This window comes from Stenella coeruleoalba (assembly GCF_951394435.1).
Source record: "Stenella coeruleoalba genome assembly, chromosome: 9".
NCBI lineage: Eukaryota > Metazoa > Chordata > Mammalia > Artiodactyla > Delphinidae > Stenella > Stenella coeruleoalba.
In genome coordinates, this window is record NC_137155.1 from 103,564,635 (window position 1) to 103,588,849 (window position 24,215).

The following is a 24,215-nucleotide window of genomic DNA, read 5'->3' on the forward strand; positions in this document are numbered from 1 at the left end:
AGAAATAGGAGAACAAACTAATGTTGTTTTAATTTTCAATTTTTTTCTTACAATAATAAAGATCCAAGAGTTTGGCACCCGTAAGGATAACTTTTAAAAAATATCCAAGTTCAGGGCTTCCCTGGTGGCACAGTGGTTGAGAGTCCGCCTGCCGATGCAGGGGACACGGGTTCGTGCCCTGGTCCGGGAAGATCCCACATGCCACGGAGCGGCTAGGCCCGTGAGCCATGGCCGCTGAGCCTGCGCGTCCGGAGCCTGTGCTCCGCAACGGGAGAGGCCACAACAGTGAGAGGCCCGTGTACCGCACGCACACACAAAAAAAATCCAAGTTCGGTTTATGAGATAGACAGTATAATAAGCTCGTTAAGAGCCCCAACTCTAGCAGCAGACCACTTGGGCTCAAATCCTGTTTCCATCACTGACCAACTGTGTAACTCTGGGCAAATGCCTAAACCACACTGTGCCTCAGTTTCCTCCTTTGTAGAATGAGTTTCTTAATGACACCCTTACCTCATGGGTTGTTCTCAGAACCAAATGAGTCAACATGTGCAACATGCTGAGCTCAATGTCTGGTACCTAGTAAGGATTAACCGTAATAACTCAAACTGTTGCCTTTGTGTTTGGAATCTCCAAGGCTCGGGAATTCGCGTATCATTTGTCTTTCTCAATTAAATTTATACCACCTTCGAATGCCACCTTGTCACTCTTTCCCATCTTTGCCACCTACCATGTACAGACCTAGAAGAAACAATCCCATCTTTCTTGATACATGAGCACCCAGTTCACAAGAGCTTCTCATCACATCCCCTGCCACCCTAAGTACCATCCACGCTCATAATGAACCTGACCTGCATTCTACTATGGCCGCCCACACAGCTAACCAGACCCCATCATCTCTCAGGCCCAATTCTGAGAGGTCACATGGTAAAGCTGTCCCTCAGCTCACAGCCTCCTAGTCTCCTCCAATCTTTCAGCCCTCCAACCTAGCTCCAACCTAGCACTAACCTAGCTCTAACTAGCTCTAACCTAGCACTAACCTAGTACTAACCTAGCTCTAACCTAGCTCTAACCTAGTGCTAACCTAGCTCCAACCTAGCGCTAACCTAGTGCTAACCTAGCTCCAACCTAGCTCCAACCTAGCGCCAACCTAGCGCCAACCTAGCGCCAACCTAGCGCTAACCTAGCTCTAACCTAGCGCTAACCTAGCTCCAACCTAGCTCCAACCTAGCGCTAACCTAGCTCTAACCTAGCGCTAACCCTAGCTCTAACCTAGCTCTAAGCTAGCTCTAACCTAGCTCCAACCTAGCTCTATGTCCTCATCGTGATTATCTCTCCTCCCTTCATCTTCCCAATCCCTCCAATCAGCCTTGTTTTCACTGGTCTAAACCCCATAGCGAACGAGTATATTTTAATGATAATTCAGTATCAATAATATTCTAGTATTCCTGGCCCCTTTAACTTCCACCAGACCAGTTTAATTCCACCTGGAAGTTCACTCCAAATTCTCAGCATTGTTAAAGAAATTTACAAAATCATGAGAAATTTTTGCTACTACATATTCCAAAGCAGGCCTTCAATGTTACCCGGCAATCCTTATACTGATCTCTGGCTAATAATTCCCTCAAAGGTTTGTAAACGTGTTCCAGTCTCCTTGACCCTAATCTCAGGCCCTACATTCTTAACTACAGGGGACCTTACCTCTCCCTTAGTAAGACACAGCTGGGTGGTCTGCACGTCCCCTCAGCTTCCTTCCCCTATCCCTTGATTTCTGTCTCCATTCCTATTTCTTTCATGCGGTAAAGGAAAATATCTCAGACCCCTTTTCTCCGATGGCACAGTCTTAGATGTTCATCTTTTCACAAGCTGTATCAATGCTTCTCAAACATCAGCATGGAACACATTTACCAAGGGGCTTGTCAATTCCTGAGTACCTGTACAAAGCAGCTCCTCAGTCAATTCTGATGAAGATGGTCTACCAGATAGACTCTCTCTTCCTCCCTGGATGATCTTGCCTCCTCACGTGGCCAACGACTCTCAAGTTTGTACCTTTAGTCCAAATATTACCCCTGAGGCCAAGATCCATACATCCCAATGGCCACCTTGCCTTAGATATCTCACAGCTACCTTAAACTGAATTCTAAAATCAAATTCATCATTTTATCCCTTAGACCTGCTCCTCCTTCAGTGTCACATACCTCAATAAATGGCACCATTATCCACTTTGTTGTTTTGCCAGACACTCTGGAAACATCCCTGTCACCTCCTTTCCTGCTGCACCCCACCTTTCCCCAAAACACGTACACACACACTGGACCCTGGTCCAGTCAAACACAGAGTCCTTTTGATTCTCCTATGTAATTATGACTCAAGTTCATCCACCTCTCTTCCTACTGCCACAACGTCTATCTGGTGAACACCCCAGCCTCCTAGCTACTAGTCCTACATCCACACTCTTGTCTCTCCCTGACCTGGTGCCTACATTGCATGGAAATGTGATATTCTCAAAATGCAAATCTGATCATGCCACTCTTAGTCATAACTTACTAACCGAGGTACAGGCCTGCACCTGGGAAACAGATGCATTAATGCAACAACAAACAATGAAGATCAAATCTCATGTGGTACATACATACAATGGAATATCACTCAGCCATAAAAAGGAACAAAACTTGGTCATTTGCAGAAACGTGGATGGACCTAGAGACTGTCATACAGAGTGAAGTAAGTCAGAAAGAGAAAAACAAATATCGTATGTTAATGCATATATGTGGTATCCAGAAAAATGGTAGATCTTATTTGCAAGAGACACAGACATAGAGAACAAACATATGGATACCAAGGGGGCAGGGGGAGGGTGGGATGAATTGGGAGATTGGGAATGACATATATGCACTCTTGATACTATGTACAAAATAGATAACTAATGAGAAGCTACTGTATAGCACAGGGAACTCTACTCAGTGCTCTGTGGTGACCTAAATGGGAAGGAAATCCAAAAAAGAGGGGATATATGTATACGTATAGCTGATTCACTTCGCTGTACAGCAGAAACTAACACAACATTGTAAAGCAACTGTACTCCAATAAAATTAATTAAAAATTTTTAAAAAAATCGAACCTCATTAGCACCATTCTCTAACTGCGACTGCACCTCTAACTGGGGTGCTGCATAAGTATATATCCTTAAAGTTGGGCCTTACTCTTTTTTCTGCTGTTTAGATAGTGTGCAAACTAATTATAGATGAAAAAAGAACAAATTATTTATGATTAAATAGCATAGAACAGTGCTGTCCAACATATATTTCTGTGATGATATAAATGCTCTATTCTGTGCTATCCATTAACATAGCTAATAATCATATGTGTTTATTGAGTACTTAGAATGTAGCTACTGTGACTGAAGAACTGGTTTTTAATTTTACTGATTTTAGGTTTTTTAAATGTATATAGCCACACATGGCTAATAGTTACCATATAGGTCACAGCAGACTACTAACAGTCTGTTTCTAACAAAATCTAAGTACTCTCTGCACTCTCAAGTACTTTCTGGTCATTTTCCTAAATTTAACCTTGACATAAAATTCTTTGAACAGCCTGGTTAAAGTAACAGCCTCTTTTAACATGCTATAGCTCTAGATTAGCCTCTTTTAACATGCTATAGATTAGTGTTTCAAGTAGCATTTATGTCAAAGAGAAGAAATCCATTACCAAGTTTAAGAATTACTCCATTCTATTTACATAAAGAAAAAATACATTCTCTCATTAAGAAAAATAGCATTTAAAATGCAACCTAAGTATAAACCAGTCTGAAAGTGACAATGAAGTTAAATAGCCACATATTTATCCACATATACTTACAAACTAAGCCCCAAATAAATCTCTTATGTGATTAAAAAGTATATGTGAACAGTCTTTCTAAAAGGAAACAGATATCAATATTATCATTCCAAGAGGATGCTTTTTCTATTATAAATATGTGAATAATATCAAGAAAAAATGTCTAAAATGTACACTCACATGCTTAAGCAGACAAATAAGAAACATTTAAACAAATAAACCTCTGCAGTCAAAGCATATGAACTCTTCAAAAATTTATTTCAAATTGATCATTTCTTTTGAAAGATAACAACTCATAAAAAGGAATCTGCTCATTTTCAGTTATTAATCTAAATTTAAAGAAGAGTAAATTAGGAATTACAGAAAAGGCTGCCACAGAGCAAGCCATCAAAATTATGGAATATGATTATACCTGTTTATGAAATATTGAAGATAACTGATGTAGTTAGAAATAACTGTTATACTGACTTAATCCACTAGGAGGCTAGGACAATTACGTTTTCCTTTTATTTTTATTCCCTTTTTGGGATTAAATGGGACAAAATCAGCTCAACTTGAAATCCATTAAATATCATATTTATGAGCTTTAGCAAAACCAACAGAAAAATATAACAAATCTTTTCATTAAATGCAATGTGGCAGATTGTTTACCTTCAACAACTTTAGAATAGAGAGAAGAGAGGTGAAGGGATTATAATAATCAGAAACTTCATTTGTTAATCTGGCATCGACTGGCTCATATGAGTGCCAAAAATATACAAATTATCACTACCTTTCTTGAGATCAGTAAAATATTACAAAGCCTAAAGAGTATAGGCTTTGTGGCATGTAGTGTGTGAGCTTTTTGAACTTTTGTATGTGGTTCTGTCTGCAAAGTAATGAAAAGCATTGTGAGAGCTTTTATCACTACCATTAATCACCAGCAGGACAGCATATAAGCAAAAAAATATGCCTACTGCTCATTTTTCCATTAAGAGTCAGAATCAGGAGCTAGGAAGCCCCAAGGGGAAGGTCCCTATCAACTCCATTCTTGCATACACTGAGCTAAAAGATGTGCCAGATGTCAGAATAACTTACTGAAATACCCTGCAAACAACAAAGTAGCAAACATTGTCAGAGTGGAAGAAGGTTACCATTGTTCATCTAAAAAATTAAGAAAAGTCTCCTGAATACAAGATCACAGAACTATAAGAACTACTTATCATCAACAGTTGTACTTGCTCACACAATTCTGAATGCTTATACTATGCCATACAGTACTAGGATTTCATAAACTTCGTAATATATTTATGAATACTTGTCTTAACCCCTCCCAAAAACCATAAATCTAAGTTACCTTAATGAAACTCCATCTCTTTTATTAAAATCATAGTGTAATAAGCACTCAGTGTATTAGTAAAAAACATCATCAAAATAAAGTACTTTCTTTCTGTCAAGGAAACATCATCTTGTTTTTAAGAAAAGTAAGCTATATAATTAATTACATTAGTTTCATACCAGTATTGTTTCGGAAATTACAACTATCTCAATATTTTAAGTTTAAATTAGATTAAATAAGCTAGTAAAGGCTAAACACCAAATTTTGGTGCTGGTCAATTACACATTAAATGCTCTGTACTGAACATCAATGAAGTGAAAATTACAATATATTTACAAAAGCTCTAACAATAAACTGATATGTTTCTATGGTGATGAACATTTAAACAAGATTTTGCATGGACATCTTGACCTCTTGGAAGGTATGTAAACACCACTTTATATACTATGTCTCCACCCATCAGGAAAGCCTGGGAAAAATTTCTACATTCACAGAACATTTAAAATAAATATCAAGCCATTGTTTCCATTTAACAAAAAGGGTCTCTTAGTAACATTAAGATAAGGTTTGCTCAGCATGACATCAAGACTGCACCAAACATACATGCAGTCATCTGGGGAAGATCGATAGAATCACTAATAAAGAACAGAAAATAAAGGCAGGTATTAATTATTTTAAACCATGAAAAAACTACAAACAAGCATTCCTAGAGAGTGCCAACCATTTCCCCCTTTGCTCCCAAAGTAATAATTAAAAGTATAGACAAAAAGAGTTTTGGTCCCAAGTCAAAGAAAATAACTTTATAGAAAGTGTTGTTAAGCTCTATAGTGAATTGTTTTTTAATATTAATATTTTCTTCAGCTTATTATATATATATATACATATTTATTTAATATAGTCATACACAGTAGAAAAATTAAAACTATAAGATTCTCAAGTTATTAAAACTTGACAAAAAGAAAGTATTTTAGAATAAGTTAAAATAATAATACTAACATTGCTGTTCACTGAACTAAGATGTTCACTATATTTAAATTTATGGGCAGAAATTTCTCATGATATTAAACAAACAAAATCCTCCAGATTGCAAGTAAATGAATTAATACAGCAAGTTTCCAACACGTAAATGAAAGAACTGAATTGTAAAAAGACTGCAGGGACTTTATTTCAAAATGTTTAAACATAATTCTAAATTTGGGAAAAAAACATTTCTCAGTACACTTCATCACATCAAAATAATTTAATGGTTAGCCAGTAAGGATCTTTTCTAATTCTAATTCTGTTCTAATAATTCTTTAGTTATAAACTTGACGGAAAAAAAGAAATGGGAACTATTTGCAAAGCTCCTACTACGTAGTTGCTTTATATGTGCTCACTGAATATTCACAATAAAGGCAAATTTATTATAAATGAGAAAGCTCACATCCAAAAAAGTTAAATCATCTGTCTATGGTCACCCTGTTCCAGGCCTGCCAGAACTCTCTTTAAACTCAGGTCTGTCAGCTTCTGGAGCCTGTGCTTTCTACCCTCCCCACAAGACAGAAATAAGACATAAAAGACAAACTGATGTGGAAATAGGAGGTGGAGGGAGAATGCTTAATACATACTTAAGGCAACCTATAATTTTAGCAAAGGAACTAAATCAAAATACACAAAAGCTTCTTTTACTAGAATATTAATTTTCAATTCCGTAATAGCAAGCTCATGCTGAGCAAACGCTCAGTCCTTTAATATAACAGAACATTGTAGCCAATACCTTACTAGTCCTGTCATAAAACACCCAGGCACAAGTTCCAATACAGACACAACAAAAGAAAGATCATTAGGGTTATTATTTATTACATGACTATAGCAAAATGTACAAGATACTAAAGTGTAGAATATTAATATAAAAGCAATTCCACATGATAATTTAGGTAATAGTGTCATATTGCTTTTGTGGCAAACAGTACATTTACACAAAAAGCTCTAGGAATTCCAAAATACCACAGAAGAGCTATCCTTATGACAGTGAACAAAATAGGAAACATACACAAAAAGCTTAAGGCTGTCTGCCTGCTCTAAACCCAGACCAATCCCTCCAAAGCTGCGTTGGGTCCCTCGCTCTCATTTCCACAGCCCCTCCAGCTCTCAGTAACAGCTACTTTGGGTGTGTAGGTGTGCATGCATGTGTGATTATTTTATAGTTTTCCATTGAATATCAACAAATTGGCATTTTGGTTTTCCATATCAGTTTGGTTAACATGAGCCCATCACCAAGAAATAACCTTTTTTCCTTTCTATTTTTAAATACTGAAAGTATAGACATGTCTCGTTTTCTTTCCCTTTGCACTTCTACAATTTGCACTTTGCAGATAATTGCATTTTTTACAAATTGAAGGCTGTGGCAAACCTGCGTCGAACAAGTCTATCGGTGCCACTTTTCCAACAGCATTTGCTCACTTTGTGTCTCTGTGTTACATTTTGGTAATTCTCACAATATTTCAAACTTTTTCATTTTTATTATATTTGTTATGGTGATCTGTGATCTTTGATGTTACTACTGTAATTGTTTTGGACATCATGAACTACACCAATACAAGATGGCAACAATCAATAAATGTTGTGTGTGTTCTGTCTGCTCCACCAACCAGCCCTTCCCCCATCTCTCTCCCTCTCCTTGGACCTCCCTGTTCCCTGAGACACAACAATGCTGAAATCAGGCCAACTAATAACTCTACAATGGCCTCCAAGCGTTCAAGTGAGGGAAGAGTCGCATGTCTCTCAGTTTAAATCAAAAGCTAGAAATGCTGAAGCTGAGAGAGGAAGGCGTGTGGAAAGCTGACGGGCTGAAGGCTAGGCCTCTTGCTCCAAACAGCCACGTCGTGAAGGCAAAGGAACGTTCTTGAAGGAGATTAAGGTGCTGCTCCAGTGAGCACACGAATGGTAAGGAAGCAACACAGCCTTACTGCTGTTGAGGAGAAAGTTTCGGTGGTCTGCATAGACGATCAGACCAGCCACGACACTGCCTGAAGCCAAAGCCGAATGCAGGCCGGGCCCTGACTCTCTTCATGTCTGTGAAGCTGAGACAGGTGAGGAAGCTGCAGAAGAAAAGCTTGAAGCCAGCAGAGGCTGGCTCACGAGGTTTAAGGAAAGAAGCCGTCTCCATAACAGAAAAGTGCAAGGCGAAGCAGCAAGTGCTGACGCAGAAGCCGCAGCAAGTTATCCAGCAGATCCAGCTCAGATCGTTAACGAGAGCGGCTACACGAAACAACGGATTTTCAATGTAGACAAGAGAGCCTTCTAGTGAAAGATGTCAACTAGGACTTCCACAGTAGAAAGAAGTCAATGCGTGGCTTCAAAGCTTCGAAGGACAGGCTCTTTTTTTTTTTTTAACATCTTTATTAGAGTACAATTGCTTTACAATGGTGTGTTAGTTTCTGCTGTATAACAAAGTGAATCAGCTATACATATACATGTATCCCCATATCCCCTCCCTCTTAGGTCTCCCTCCCACCCTCCCAGTCCCACCCCTCCAGGTGGTCACAAAGCACCGAGCTGATGTCCCTGTGCTATGCGGCTGCTTCCCATTAGCTATGTATTTTACGTTTGGTAGTGTATATATGTCTATGCCTCTCTCTCGCTTTGTCCCAGCTTACCCTTCCCCCTCCCCGTGTCCTCAAGTCCATTCTCTATGTCTGCATCTTTATTCCTGTCCTGCCCCTGGGTTCTTCAGAACTTTTTTTTTTTTAGATTCCATATATATGTGTTAGCATATGGTATTTGTTTTTCTCTTTCTGACTTACTTCACTCTGTATGACAGTCTCTAGGTCCATCCACCTCACTACAAATAGCTCAGTTTCGTTTCTTTTTATGGCTGAGTAGTATTCCATTGTATATATGTGCCACATCTTTATCCATTCACCTGCCATGGACACTTGGGTTGCTTCCATGTCCTGGCTACTGACAGGCTGACTCTTGATAGGGGCTAATGCAGCTGGTGACGAAGTTGAAGCCAGGGCTCATTAACCATTCCACAACTCCTAGGCCCTAAGAATTATGCTAAATCCACTATGCCTGTGCTCTGTAAATGGAACAAAGCCTGGATGATGTCACATCTGTTTACAACACAGTTTACTGGACACTTTACACCCACTGCTGAGATCCACTGCTCGGAAAAAAAGATTCCTTTCAAAAACTACTGCTCACTGACAATGCACCTGGTCACCCGACAGCTCTGATGGAGATGTACAACGAGATTCATGTTGTTTTCATACCTGCCAAGACGACAACCGTTCCGCTGCCCATGAATCAAGGAGTTAATTCTGACTTTCAAGACGTATTTAAGAAATACATTTCGTAAGGCTATAGCTGCCATAGTGATTCCTCTGATGATCTGGGCGAAGTCACTTGAAAACCCTTTGGAAAGGATTCACCATTCTAAATGCCATTAAGAACATTTATGATTCATGGGAAGAGGTCAAAATACCAACATTCATAGGAGTTTGGGAGAAGTTGATTCTAACCTTTATGGATGACTCTGAGGGGTTCAAGACTTCAGTGGAGGAGAAACAGCAGGAGAACTAGAATTAGAAGTGGAGCCTGAGATGTGACTGAATTGCTGTAATCTCAGGATAAACTTTCACAGAAAAGCATTGCTTCTTATGGAGAGCAAAAAAAAATGGTTTCTTGAGATGAAATCTACTGCTGGTGAAGATGCTGTGAAGATTGTGGAAATGACAACAAAGGATTTAGAATATGACATAAACTTAGTTGATGAGGCAGCAGTAGGGTCCGCGAGGACTGAGTCCAATTCTGAAAGAAGTTCTACCATTGGTAAAACGCTACCAAACAGCACAGCACACTGCAGAGAAATCATTCGTGACAGGAAGAGTCAGTCGACGCGGCACACTTCACTGTCGTCTTATTCTAAGAGCCTGCCACGCCCCCCCACGCCCCCCCGCCCCCCCCCCCCCCGCCCTTCCTCAGCAGCACCCTGATCAGCCAGAAGCCAACGTCAAGGCAGGACAAGACCCTCCCCAGCAAAAAGATACCAACTAACTGAAGGCTCGGAGGATGCTTAGCATTTTTTTAGCAAAGAGGTATTTTTTTTTAAACATCTTTATTGGAGTATAATTGCTTTACAATGGTGTGTTAGTTTCTGCTTTATAACAAAGTGAATCAGCTATACATATACATATATCCCCATAGCCCCTCCCTCTTGCGTCTCCCTCCCACCCTCCCTATCCCACCCCTCTAGGTGGTCACAAAGCACCGAGTTGATCTCCCCATGCTATGCAGCTGCTTCCCACTAGCTATCTATTTTACATTTGGTAGTGCGTATATGTCCATGTCACTCTCTCACTTCGTCCCAGCTTGCCCTTCTCCGTCCCCATGTCCTCAAGTCCATTCTCTATATCTGCGTCTTTACTCCTATTAGCAAAGAGGTATTTTTTAATTAAGGTATGTACATTGTTTTGTTTGGTTTTTTTTTTGCGATATGTGGGCCTCTCACTGTTGTGGCCTCTCCCGTTGCAGAGCACAGGCTCTGGACGCGCAGGCTCAGTGGCCATGGCTCACGGGCCCAGCCGCTCCGCGGCATGTGGGATCTTCCCAGACCGAGGCACGAACCCGTGTCCCCTGCATCGGCAGGCGGACTCTCAACCACTGCGCCACTAGGGAAGCCCATGTACATTGTTTTTTAGACACAATGCTATTGCACGTTTAACAGACTACAGTATAGTGTAATGACAACTTTTATATGTACTGGCAAGCCAAAAAATTCGTGTGACTCATTTTATTGCAATATTCCCTCTACTGCAGTGGTCTGGAATCAAACCCACAATATCTCTGAGGTATGTCAGTCTGTACACTGTTTAGCTTTATATGTCTATTAAATACCTGTGGATAGATCACCCAACCTAAAGGAACGTCACCACAACTACTGTGCACCCATGTAGCCCTCCCAACCACACACCTGCTGCACCAACCTGCCCAATAGTAACCACCAATTTGAACCGCCGTGCTCATCACTTACTTTTTTTTATGATGGTAAAGTATATATAACATAAAATTTACCACTTTAACCATTTTTTAAGTGTAGAGTTCTGTGGCATTAAGTCCATTCACACAGTCATGCAACCGTCACCACCATCCATCTCTAGAGCTTTTTGTATTCTCCAACTCAAACTCTGCACCCCATTAAACAGTAACTCCCCATCTAACCCCAGCCCCTGTACACCCACCGTCGACTTTCTGTCTCTATGAATTTGACTACACTGGGACACTCATATAAGTGGAATCATACAGTACTTGTCTTGCTGTGCCTGACTTCATTTCACGTAGCATAATGCTCTCAAGGTTCATCCATGTTGTAGCGTGTGAGAATTTCCTTCCTTGTTAAGGCTGAATAATATTCTACTGTACGCACATACCACAATTTGTTTCTCTATTAATCCACTGATGGATACTTGGGTTGTTTCCACCTTTGGCTATTGAAAATAATCCTGTCATGAAAATGGGTGTATAAATATCTGTGGAGTCCTTTCTTTAATTCTTTTGTGTACACACCCAGAAGTGGAATATCTGGATCATGTGGTAATTATATTTTCAATTTTTTGAGCAACCACTATACTGTTTTCCACAGTAGTCGCACCATTTTATATTCTGCCCAACAGTGTACAAGAGTTCCAATTTCTCAATATCCTCACCAATACTTGTTATTTTCTAGCAGCCATTCTAATGGGTGTGGAGAAGTATCTTCTTGTGGTTTTGATTTGCATTTCCCTAATGCCTAGTGACACTAGGGTCTTTTCATGTGCTTACTGGTCATTTGCGTATCTTCTTCCAAGCAATGTCTATTCAAGTCCTGTGTTCCTTTTTTAATATTTGATAGAGTAAGTTCCATCACCATGTTCTTCAAAATTGCTTTGGCTATTCTTGGCTCTCTGCTCTCCCAAAGAATTTTACTATCTCCTTGTCGCATGCCATAAGATAACCTCTTAAAAAATTTATTAGAATTGCACTGACTCTAAAAAATAATTTGAGAACTGGTATTTTTATCATATAAAGAAATTCATAAACATAGAATATCTATCCAATTATCTAGGTCTTCTTAACATCTTTCAATAAGATTTTTTCTTTCCATATATTATTTCAATAAGGTTTTAAAAATCATTTGCTGGGTTTATTTCAACATACCTTAGTTGTCTTGCTATTATAAAAGGTATTTTTAATTAGATTTTCTGTTTGTTGCTGTTATTTATTGATTTTCCTATATTAATCCTATATCCAGCTTCCTTGCTAAATTTTCTTATTGGAATTACCTTTAGATTCTATAGGATCTTTCAAAAGACAATATCATCTGTTAATCATGACTATTTTGTTTGTTTCTTTCAATTTTTCCTTTTCTTGTCTAACTGTACTGGTAAAGAACTCTACTATAGTGTTGTCTATTGTTAGAAATAAAAGTACTCAAGATGGCATCCCAATTTGAAAGTAAATACTTCTAACATTTTACTGCTAAGAACAATGTCAGTTGCAGTCTTAGAGTAGATATCCATTATCAGGTTAAGCAAGTTCCCTTTAGTTCTTAGTTTGCTTTTTAATCATGAATGGTTACTGATTTCATGGATGTGTTCTGTGTCTCTTCTGAGGTGTTCACTTGATTCTTTTCTCTCACTTACTCTGCTAATATGAATTACAGTCATAGATTTTTCTAGTGTTAAACCAACCTTGAGAGCTGAAATAATTCTTTTGGATGATGATCTTTTGTGTTGGACTCAGCTTAATATTTTCTGATTCACAAGTATTCATGAAAAGGAATGGCATATAATGTTCCTTTCTCATATTAATCCTGTCTGCTTTCAGCATCAAGATTCCACTAATTCCATAAAATACAACTGTGAGTGTTCCATCTTCAAATCTCCAGACAAATTTGTTGAAACTGTAGTTATCTGTTCTTTAACGTCTGCTAGAAATATCCTGGAAACTGTCTAGACTTGATTTTTATCAGAATGACTCAACAGAACTTTCATTTCTGGCAATATTGAGGACGAGATATCCTTAATTCCCTCTGCCAAGAAAAGTCTAAAATGCTAGATCAAATATTTTCAAATCTCTCTGAAATCTTTTCTTTGTCTATTAACTCTGAGTAGTGCATCGAATTTGGTCCCTCTCACGATACTGACTTTCCCCAGACGTCTGGTCATCTCCTGAGTCCCCGCTCATCTTTATATACACACGAGTTTTTGTCCTGCTTCTTTCTTTAATCATCTCCTGCCCCTGGTGACAGTGAATCTAGAGAAGCAGGCTCCAGTTCTGGGTGAGGTGTCTCGGCAGCTTGCGCCCTGGTGGGCCCTTGTAAGTTTACCGGCTCTCAACTGCCAGAACCCACGTGCTCTTCTTTAGCCCACGGCAAGTGTCACTGCTGCTTGCTGATGGCAGCTCCTCTCTGAGCACCCCGGTCCCTTCTGTTCTTCACATCCTTTAGCACATGATTTTAATTTCTGATAAAACCTGATCAAAGGAGAATTTGAAGAACACATATACATAGATAACCAGAAATATTAAAATCAATTTGCTAATAGATGCAAAATGGGACAACATCCTGTGGGACAATAAAATGAAATGTTTGGAGCTATCCTTTGCATAGGAAGAAACCAATTACGTCTCTATCAGACAAATTACTTTGCATTGCTCTCAGCTTCCTACAAGTTAACTCTAACCCTAAGGAGGTGTAATATAGCCAAGTCAACAGAAAATCAGCCAAAGGTGCACACCCCTGTAGGACCAGAAAATCCCCAGCACCCACTAGACAATGGCTAGAACTCCGATGACAGAACACCCAGGATTTTCTTTGCCCATTTCCAAGTCTTGGACAATTTTTCATAGCACTAGAAAATTTATGTACACAAAATAAATTATTAAGGTAAGAAGGACATAAAAAATATATATACACTAATTATAATTACACAATGATCCAAGTACAAATGTTGACAGGTAATTTGGAATGATATAAAATACAATGTAGGGTTAATTGGCTTTCCCTAAACTTGTTTAAATTATAATTAAAATATTAATGAAAAACCGATAGAAGTCAAGATACACAGGAGAATCAGCCAAAACCATCAACCTCATGAGCATGCTTCATGCAAAGCCAAATAAGACCCAGGGAAATAAAAGATCCTGGAATACACAGACACATTTAGGAAGGGCTTGTACGTTTGTAGAAATCATCTTGGAATCCTGAGAAGGAATTTCTGAACACTATATTGGAAAAGATCATCTTTAAACAACCTTAAGGCCATGAGAGGCCAAAACAGCTACAAAGCGAAAGAGGAGAGGCCAAAAGAAAAGACTGCGCCCCACACTTGTCAACGAAATCAGAGCCAATTCAAGCAGAGACCACAAAGCCTCCCAGGTCTGGAAAAAAGAACAAAGAATGCCCCCAAATTAACAAATAACTGAATTCCAGACAAAGGGCCAGTAAAGCTAACAGGTGGAGAGACAGAGGAATCAGGTACATCAGCTCAAGATGACAGACTAATAATCACATACATTTTTTACCACAGAAAACAGGAAAAATATATAATAAATACATAAACAATCAATCAATCAATTGCACTGTCCCTAGCAGCTGCAACAGTACCTAGAATACAATAAGTGGTCAATAGGAATTAACTGAATGAATTAATTATGGTAGAAGACAAGAGTTCCATCAGCAGAGTAGCAATGTTGAGAAATCCCTAAATGATAGAAAGTACTTGGGATCAAATCTATGGAGAAATGTCCAGGGGAAGTTATAGACTAAAAAGAAAATTAAAAGAAAATAAGAAAAGTAAGAAAAGAGCAGTGATTCCAGGCACTACAAGCTGTAAAAAGTCCAGAAAGATGTGTAATTATACATAAGAATTTTTAAATATTAAGAAATAATAGGTAAGAGTAATATTACTGTACACATTTCTTTAGAATAACTGAATAACAGAGAAGTTTACTTATATTCACTCTTTTTAATCACCTCACAAAATTAACTATAGATAGATTAAAATATTAGATCTTTGTAAAAACTCACAGAAAAAGTAGCTAAAATAGAATAGACTACATTATTCATCCTTGGCTCTGAAGGAATAAAAACACTTTCAGAACTAAACCAGTATCAAATTACTAAGAAAGAGTGTTAGATTAAAATGGAAAAAAGCTTGGATAAAATGTAATCAGGTCTTGTTTAGGCTTGCTTATATGTTTGTTGTCAAGTCCTGAGTTTTCTCACACAATTACGTTAAAGACAATTAAATAGCCTATGTCATAAATAGGACCAACTCAAAAATTTATACATATGATGAATCTTAATTACATTAAATCAACTTTCTAAAAGCAACATTAATTATGTTTATTGAAACCACTTAAAATTTATTTAATTATACGTTATGTTAAAATGATGTTATACATCAGGTTGAAATGATAAAATGATACATAATACTCTGAAAACCACTTTATGCTAATTTCTTGGTTTGGGGTCTACCAACAATACAGGTAGTAATATCGAACCCCAACTCCTGTGAGGTAGAGGCCTGTGGACTAACTCTCAGGGGAGACTTCTGCCCAGAGCTAAGGCTGACAGACGCTCCCCATCACTGTGTGTGTGTGTGTGTGTGTGTGTGTGTGTGTGTGTGTGTGTGTGTGTGTGTGTGTGTGTGTGTGTGTGTGTGTGTGTGTAACAAGTTTGCCCTTTGGCTGAGGACTTTCAGTGGAGCTTCAGTTCCAACTCCTAGCTTGAATGCATCCATGGTCCTGTACCACCTGTAACTACCTCCCTGCCCTAACTAGGGCATCACTTACTCAGTTACCATTTCAGTTTTGTTGTGCCTGTTCGGTTTTGGTCCTTGGAGATTTTATGGAGGTGAGTTACAGATAATAGCATTATGTAGAAAACAGTGCTAGAAGGCAGTGTGAAGGTTACTTTGTGTGGGAATGAAACTGGAAGCAGAAAACACAGATGGACAGTGGTTTAAATACTCCAAGAAATGATGAAGCCTGAACTAAGGTAATAACAGAAAGAGAAGAGAAATCTTGTTCAGAATAAAGTATATTTGTTATATAATGCAATAAGCTCTTATCACAACATAAGGTACTTCATTAAATATCTTCTAAAAAAATCAGAAATATCATTTAATTCTAGGCATTTAAGAAGGAAGCACCTAGAGGGGTGGGATAGGGAGGGTGGGAGGGAGACGCAAGAGGGAGGAGATATGGGGATATATGTATATGTATAGCTGATTCCCTTTGTTATAACGCAGAAACTAACACACCATTGTAAAGCAATTATACTCCAATAAAGATGTTAAAAAAAAGAAGGAAGCAAAAATCATTAAGAGATCAGATAAGTTTTTCTGATATTTCAAAAAGGATTTAAAAAAATTTTTAAGCCCTTCACAAGTCTGTTTAAAAACAGACTGCTTATAAAACTTAACACTCATTAATTAATGTGTAAAGAGAAACATTAATATCAAGTAATCCCAAATAAAATATGAAAGTATAAAAGTATTTAAATCCAGCGCTATAAAACAACTTAAAATTTCTTCTTTGTGTTCCAAGAAAGATAATAGGAAACGTTTCCTTTAAATTGACCATTTCACTATACTTAATTCTTATTCTACTGTTCGGGTGTCCTTATTTTTTGTTTTTGCCTGCTCACCTTATTTTTAATAACTAAAAGAACACACATTTTATGTATTTTTTTAACAGTTCAATTGATTTAAAAGTCAATCACTCTAGAACAGTAAGAACTTGTCTTTCTAGATGAGAATTTCCTTTCCTTAACAGAAAGTGTGCAAACCAATAAATTTTTAAGTAGTATAACTATTCATGACTTAAGTTTAAAGAAAAGTACATAATATACTGCAACCTAAAATATTACCTAATGTCAAAATAATCCCATTGCCTTTGATGTATCTAAATACACAACTTTTATTTCTGGTACAAACGGGCCAAATAAATGGGTTGTAAAGTAATATATCAAGTTCCAGCTATATATTGGCATACATTTCATAGAGATCAGAAGGTTAACACTGTGACATGCTGAATAAATGATTTTACAGACAAATAAATATGAGTTTAAATGCCAAATAAATAGAAGATTTTAACAATCCAAATTCTAGCCTCTTGGGTGAGCTCTCGTCCTACAGGTCCGTGGGTATGTATCATAATTGTGTAAGAAGCTCTCTAGTCAGCATTAAATCTGACATTTAATTTTACTTTCAAATAAAGTTCATTCTAACCAAGGGTAGGTAGTTTTCAACTCCCCCAAAAAAAGTTTTAGAAAGGAGACTCTAATTGATAACAATGGCTATTCCTATTAAATTGTTTTATGAATATTCAAGTATTAGAGCCAGTTTAATTAAAAGTATAATTACTTTAAAATCTGAACCTGGTGATTTTATATTTCCTCCCTACCAAAACTTCTCATTTAACAAATTATGAGACATTAGTTGGTAATTTAATCATCATATAAAATAAAGTTTGAAATTCAGCTACCTATTAAATACCTTCTTTTTACAACCTATACTGTTACAAAATAAAACCATTTATATTTCAAAAAGTAAATAAACAAAGCTATGTTGACGCCATTCTAATTTCTTACATCGTTTTGCTACCACATATAAAGTTATACCACACAAATCTTCCTGATTTCATTATCAACTTGCTCACAGTTGGTACATTTAAGTCCCTAATAATAACTGCCAATTCTGCTGTGTCTTGGTGCTTTACAAACAGATTTGGTGGAGTAACCCGAGGACAAGGTAAGAACTGCAGCCCATTTTCCAGATGGAGACACTAAGAACCATGCCTGGACTTCCAGGTCGGTAAAAGAAGAGTCAGGATTTAAGTCCACGTCTTCTGAAAGCCAGAGCTTATAGTTTTGCCACTATACAAAACTCTTTACACAAATAAAGAGACAATCTAGCCTTACAGTATAAATCTCTCCTTTTTTGATAAATGGAGAGAGTATCATACCATCACCAAGTATGCAGGAACTGAGCAACGTGCTATTTACCAATAACTGACACTGTTACTGAAGTTATAATTTAGTCGCCTCCAACATGCAGCTGTATTGAGAAGAGTGACGAAATTAACGTCATTTCATTAACTAAATGATTTTTAACTCAAAATCCTTATAAACTCAAATAATTTTTAAATGGAATAAATGTACCCTTTTCTTCAAAATAATAATCTTCTCTGTCTTTCTCTGACATCCTATACGTCAAGCTTCAATGTCTGAAACTGCTCAGTTTACATTATTATAACCACGCCTTTTACAGTAGAGTCACAATTCCAACAGGAACCTTGCATGTAACAACACTACTAGAATCAAATGTTTTGAAAATCATCATTCTTATCTATATTGTTTCTATGGAAAAAATTAGTCCTCACAGTTGGAAGAGGGTACAGGAATTCTGTTAATAAATTACGGATTTTTTTTTCTTGAAGGTGTTGGAAAATCAAATTAACACATAACAATAGTTAGTGAGATATGACTCCATTTTCTGTAATAAACACCAAGATCAAAACGAGACCCAAGGTAAATTTCCTTGAAAGGTTCCCAGCAGGAGTTTCCCTTTTTGTATGTGATTTCCTCTCACCCACAAAAAACCATGCAAATATGCGCATGTGCCACTAACACTAAGCAGCACTTCCTTAATCACTCATTTCCAACAATTTATGGATGATCAGTGGCAAGAACGAGCAAAAATAATGAAAGAATGCAATGAAAGTTCACTGAGACGGAGCTGGACTTCCTACTCATTTCTGTGTCTCTTTAAGATGGAGGCCTGATACAAATTAGCCACTGGGGGGAAAAAGTCATCTGGTCATAAAATACAGTACAAGGTCACTTTTATGTAAGTTTGCCAAAAGGGACATAAACCAGGACAATTTCAAACTGTGACACAGGACAGAAACACATTAGAGCGATGTCTGCTCCCCTCTACCGTGCTGTCACGGTGCTCAGCTTTATAGACCTTCCAAGCACCGCACCCAGCTCTTGGCTTCCACCTGGCCAGTCTAATTAATTAAGAAAGGAAGTCACCTCAGATTTTGTACTTTTTGCTTTTATTATCAAGCACTTCGTTTGAAGTTCTAGGAGTTAACCTCTTAATCCTACAGACCGTGTGCTATGTTCTGGACATCTGGGGGTGTCTGGATGGCTTAGGTAATTGGTCAGGATGTTGCTGTCACTTATGTTAAATGTTATACCATGACTTCAAACCCAAGACAGGCATTAACGTGAGGCACAATATAAAGTTGCTCCCAGAAACATCTTTGGTTCATGAAATAATCTGTCATTGAAGGGTTTTATTTACTTTCATTAAGTTGCTGAATTTTTTTCCTCATGACATTTTTTTTCCTTATGACATTTTAATTCAAAGTAAGATGTTAAGACACAATATGAAACAAACACATTCCTAACTCCCATTTAAACCCTAGCCAGAGGTTAGACTGGTTCATTACGCAATCGAAAAACACCTTCTGGCATCACCCCAAATAATCTAGAGGTCCCTCTGAGGCAGAGTGGGGAGAGAGACTCACACAGCTGACCTGAGTGTAACTGAACAGGAGCGCTGTCAGCCCCAAGACTCTCATACTCTGGTGTATGACTAAGCAACCGAGATAAAAACTGTGGAGAAAACATGTCTACCACAAAACAAAAACCAAACCCACCAGACGCAACCTCTTCACCAGAGTTGAAACATAAGGTGTAAGCTTGGGGTCAGCTTCAAACACACATGAACATATGTAATGCTTGCTACAATATATACGGGTGACAGCCTATAATATAAATAATCTAGATTAAATAAAAATTTAACTGCTAACAGAATTCCAAGATAAAAGGTACCTTCTTAACAAAAAAAAAAAAAAAAAGAAAGAAAGAAAAAACCTTGCTTTATCAAGACCACTTACATTCTCCTACCCTCGAGATCTGTAAAGAATGGGAATAGCTAGGAGATGGTCCCAATAAGAAAGAAACATACGCCATTGTAAGGAGAGAGAAGAAAGGCAATTCAAGGCCCTTAAAAGGACATGGTCAACCCCCCCAGGCCTAAAATGTCCTGTTTGAATTAACATAGTGGTTTAATTAAAAACTAAGTAGAGAATTCTGCTTAATTTGATTTTCAATTCAAGCTCTGCATCCGCCATGGCCAGTGGCCAATTTCCGCATCTCGGCACAATATGCAAGGGGCTGCTTTAAAATCGATTGCCCAGGGGAATCAATGGGAGTTTGGTGGGACCATATGCCATTTAGGGGCTCCACCAGACTTCAACATAGTAAAACAACACCAGGAAGTGGCCAAAGGAAAAAAAAGGAAATTTAACTTAACCATATTACAAGTTTGTCCTTACTCAAGTTATTGTGCTGAAATCTACCAATTAGAAGTGTTTTCTAAGCTCTCCTCAATGTTGCCTTGGAAGTAGATATGTCAAATGTAACCAATGAGCAAAGGGTTTTAAAGGGATACACACAAATATATACATGCTTGCCAGCCAGCTGTGTCAAAGATGTCAGCGACCAACCCCCTTCATCAGAGCAGCAGAGTTCCTGACTGCGATACAACCTATAGCTCTGTGGAAAGCGCTACAGATCTCACCAAACACTGTTCAGAACCTGTGCAAGTAAATACCAGAAGATCTTATATAACAGAAAGGCATAATACTGCAAGGCTCAAACATATATCTAACACATTTAGACTTAAATATACAATGCTAATAATAACCCTTGCAAATTCTATGTAACTGAAAAAGCTTAATATTGTAAAATAACATGCCATGATTACCCTGATTTTAAAGCTCTCTAAACATTTCTAATAGGGTCTACATGTACCTTCTCTTTCTCTTTTTTTTAATTTTATTGAAGTATACTTGATTTACAATGTTGTGTTCATTTCTGCTGTACAGCAAAGTGACTCAGTTATACATACATATTCTTTTTCATATTATTTTCCATCATGGTTTATCCCAGGATATTGAATATAGTTCCCTGTAGATGCACCTTCTCTTTAGGCAGTTTTGATTCTGCTTCAGTACATGCCATTTCAAAATGGGAAAAATAATTTGGAATCTTAAGACCGCCTAAGATAATAATACATGAATAATTAAGAGTTGACGCTATTTAGTTGCTTTGTAATGATCTATCCATATAACACTGATGTTTCCTAGAATACTTATCAGTCAAATGCATGAAGCTCGAGGACAGTGACAATAATACCTAATATTTACTGAGCTAAATCCTGGGCTAAATGCTTTACACGAATAATCACCTCTCATTTAATCCTCCAAATGAAACAGTAAGGTAACTATCATTACTATACCCATTTTACAGAAAGAAAACCTGAGGTTTAGATGATGTAACTAGCCCAGGCAGTCAGACACTAAAGACAAATTTTCTCACCTTAGTACCTGCAGTCTCTCTTCCATTGGCCCCTCCCTCAGCATACTAATAGGAGAATTATTCTACCTCTTCTCCTCCAAGCCACAACCCCATCTCCCTCCTTCCTTTAACAGCATTAAAGACAAAACACTTTAATTTGGTTTCTGCAACTCCCATTCATCCCCAAGCTACCAGATTCTAAGAAACGGTAACCATCCTGAGCTCTGCCTTCTCCCCCTCTTTTTAAATCCTTCACTGTGGGGACTTCCCTGGCGGTCCAGTGGTTAAGACTCTGCACTCCCAATGGGCAGGGGGCCCGCGTTCGATCCCTGGTCAGGGAACTAGATCCCGCATGCCGCAACTAAGACCCGGCACAGCCAAATAAATATATTTTTTAAAAATCCTTCGCCGTGTTTGGGAATTAACTGGATTGGTCATGTCAACTGCACCCTACAATCACTCAACACATCAGTCCCCTTTGAGACCATGAAATGTAGCTGGTGACCTTGAGGAATTCTGAGGAGGCTGACACAGTCAGAGATGTGCTTAGAAAAGGCATTCTTCTAATCATGTATAAAGAGACTAGAAGTAAACAGTTTAGAGGGAAGAACTGCTGTACAACTGTAGGTGCAAAATATTTTTACTTACCTTGTTATACCCCTCCTCAAGCTGATTCTCCCCTTTGACCTTAGTCTACAAGGGGGAACAGGAGAACAGTAAATCACTGGGTTCTTGTGTCCGTTGTTTTTAATTCTAGAGATGGTGCTAACTCTGCTCCAACAGATTCAGCCAAGTCCCTTTTCTAGTTGGTTAGTTCACAGGAAGGGAGGGAAATAATTTGGAGACAAAGGGGTTTGTCCATGTTGCACACTGCTTTTTAAAATAATTTATTTAACTAATAACTAGATTTTTATGAAAAGCATAAACTAGGTAGCACACCTTTAATACCAAACATGAAAATATATTTAACACTGAGCTTTACGAGTTGCTTTTGTACCTGATAAGATTACACATGAGACAGAGCTAGGGAGAGGGGAGCACCGTGCATGTTTAAAGCAAACATCAACATGGCAACTTTAGTGACATATGTTGAAACGCTCTGTTTAACAGAGCCAGGTGCATGACTGATTCAGTATGGTGACATCTCTACCAAACAGTGTCTCGCATTGTGTGGTGCATGTACTCCTTTCCCTACTGACATATGTTGAAATTCTGACGTGTATTTATCTCTAAATATGCTTAAATAAAACAGTAGCTGCAAAAATTCTTTTCAAAACTCCTCTGCCAACTCCCTGTTGTCTAGAGCATAAAACCCAAACAATGTGGCAGAGGACTCAGGCCTCCGGGATCTGATCCTGACAAGGGGTCTCTCGCCATTCTCCATTCTACAGCTGAGCATCAGCCAGCCACTCCCTCAATTCAGGCAGAATCCAGGCCTTTGCTCAAGCCTCGAATGCTCACCTGCAAGTCTCAGCTCAAGTGCAGGCTAACCCCTCCCTGAAGCTTCCCCAGTTCTCCAGGCAAATCAAGACCTCCCCTCACAGCCACTCGTTGTATAAAAGTTCATCCACCACATGCTACTTGTTTTCGTCTCTGAGGTCATCCTCTCTTAATCCCTTGAAGGCAAGAACCTGTCTTTTCACTTCTGTACCCAGCAAGCTCCTTTAACAGCATAGTAATTACCACTTAGTAAGTGCCTAGTAAAACTCTGTCAAATGTGTGACTATCCATCAAAAGTCTCCAAAATTCCACAGAAATTGCTTTCTCAAGCGTCTCTGATGACCTTGCTTCTTCTCCATGCTCTTCCTTTTCGACCCCGTTCTGATGTCATGTTTTACATTTCACTCTCCTGAGCTCTGTCTGGGCGCCCAGGTCACACCCTCCTTGTTCTCCTACTATCTGGCGTCCCCACGCAAAGCCCTACCCTGCCCCTTCCTCTGCCCGCGCGTTGTGGTCCTTTCTCCTCCCTCCTCGTCGGTGCCTGGCCTGTCACCTACCTGGCTGGCTTTAACTGCCTCTCCACAGTGCTGATCGGTAAAGAACGTGCACACTCTGGGGAGGTTAGAAGCAAGCCCTGGGTTTTAGTCCTAGTTTTGCAATGGTACATATGTGGTTCTTAGACAATTTAATAACATTATCTTTGGATCTCCATTTCCTCCTTATAAAAGGAGGGTTTGAACTAAATCCCTTTCAGCAGCAAAACTTCCTATCATTCTTCAAGAAATTATCAACAAAGAGTTTTTTAAACTGAAACTATGCAAGTCTTTCCCGTTACATGGATGACTTAAATAATTTACATACGTCATTATAAAAAACAAACCTAATATATAAAAGCCAGTTTTCTCGGGGATTCCCTGGTGGCACAGTGGTTGAGAATCTGCCTGCTAATGCAGGGGACACGGGTTCGAGCCCTGGTCTGGGAGGATCCCACATGCTGCGGCGCAACTAGGCCCGTGAGCCACAACTACTAAGCCTGCGCCTCTGAAGCCTGTGCTCCGCAACAAGAGAGGCCGCGATAGTGAGAGGCCCGCGTACCGCGATAAAGAGTGGACCCCGCTTGCCACAACTAGAGAAAGCCCTCGCACAGAAACGAAGACCCAACACAGCAAAAATAAATTAACTCCTACCCCCAACATCTTCTAAAAAAAAGCCAGTTTT

The 24,215-nt window shown here is 38.6% G+C and overlaps 1 protein-coding gene across 4 annotated transcripts in view; it reads right to left on the minus strand.

Annotated features, from left to right (window-relative positions):
* Positions 1-24,215, minus strand: part of LMBR1 (limb development membrane protein 1) — a 139,686-nt gene that overhangs the window by 63,644 nt on the left and 51,827 nt on the right. The gene's annotated exons all lie outside the window — the stretch shown is intronic.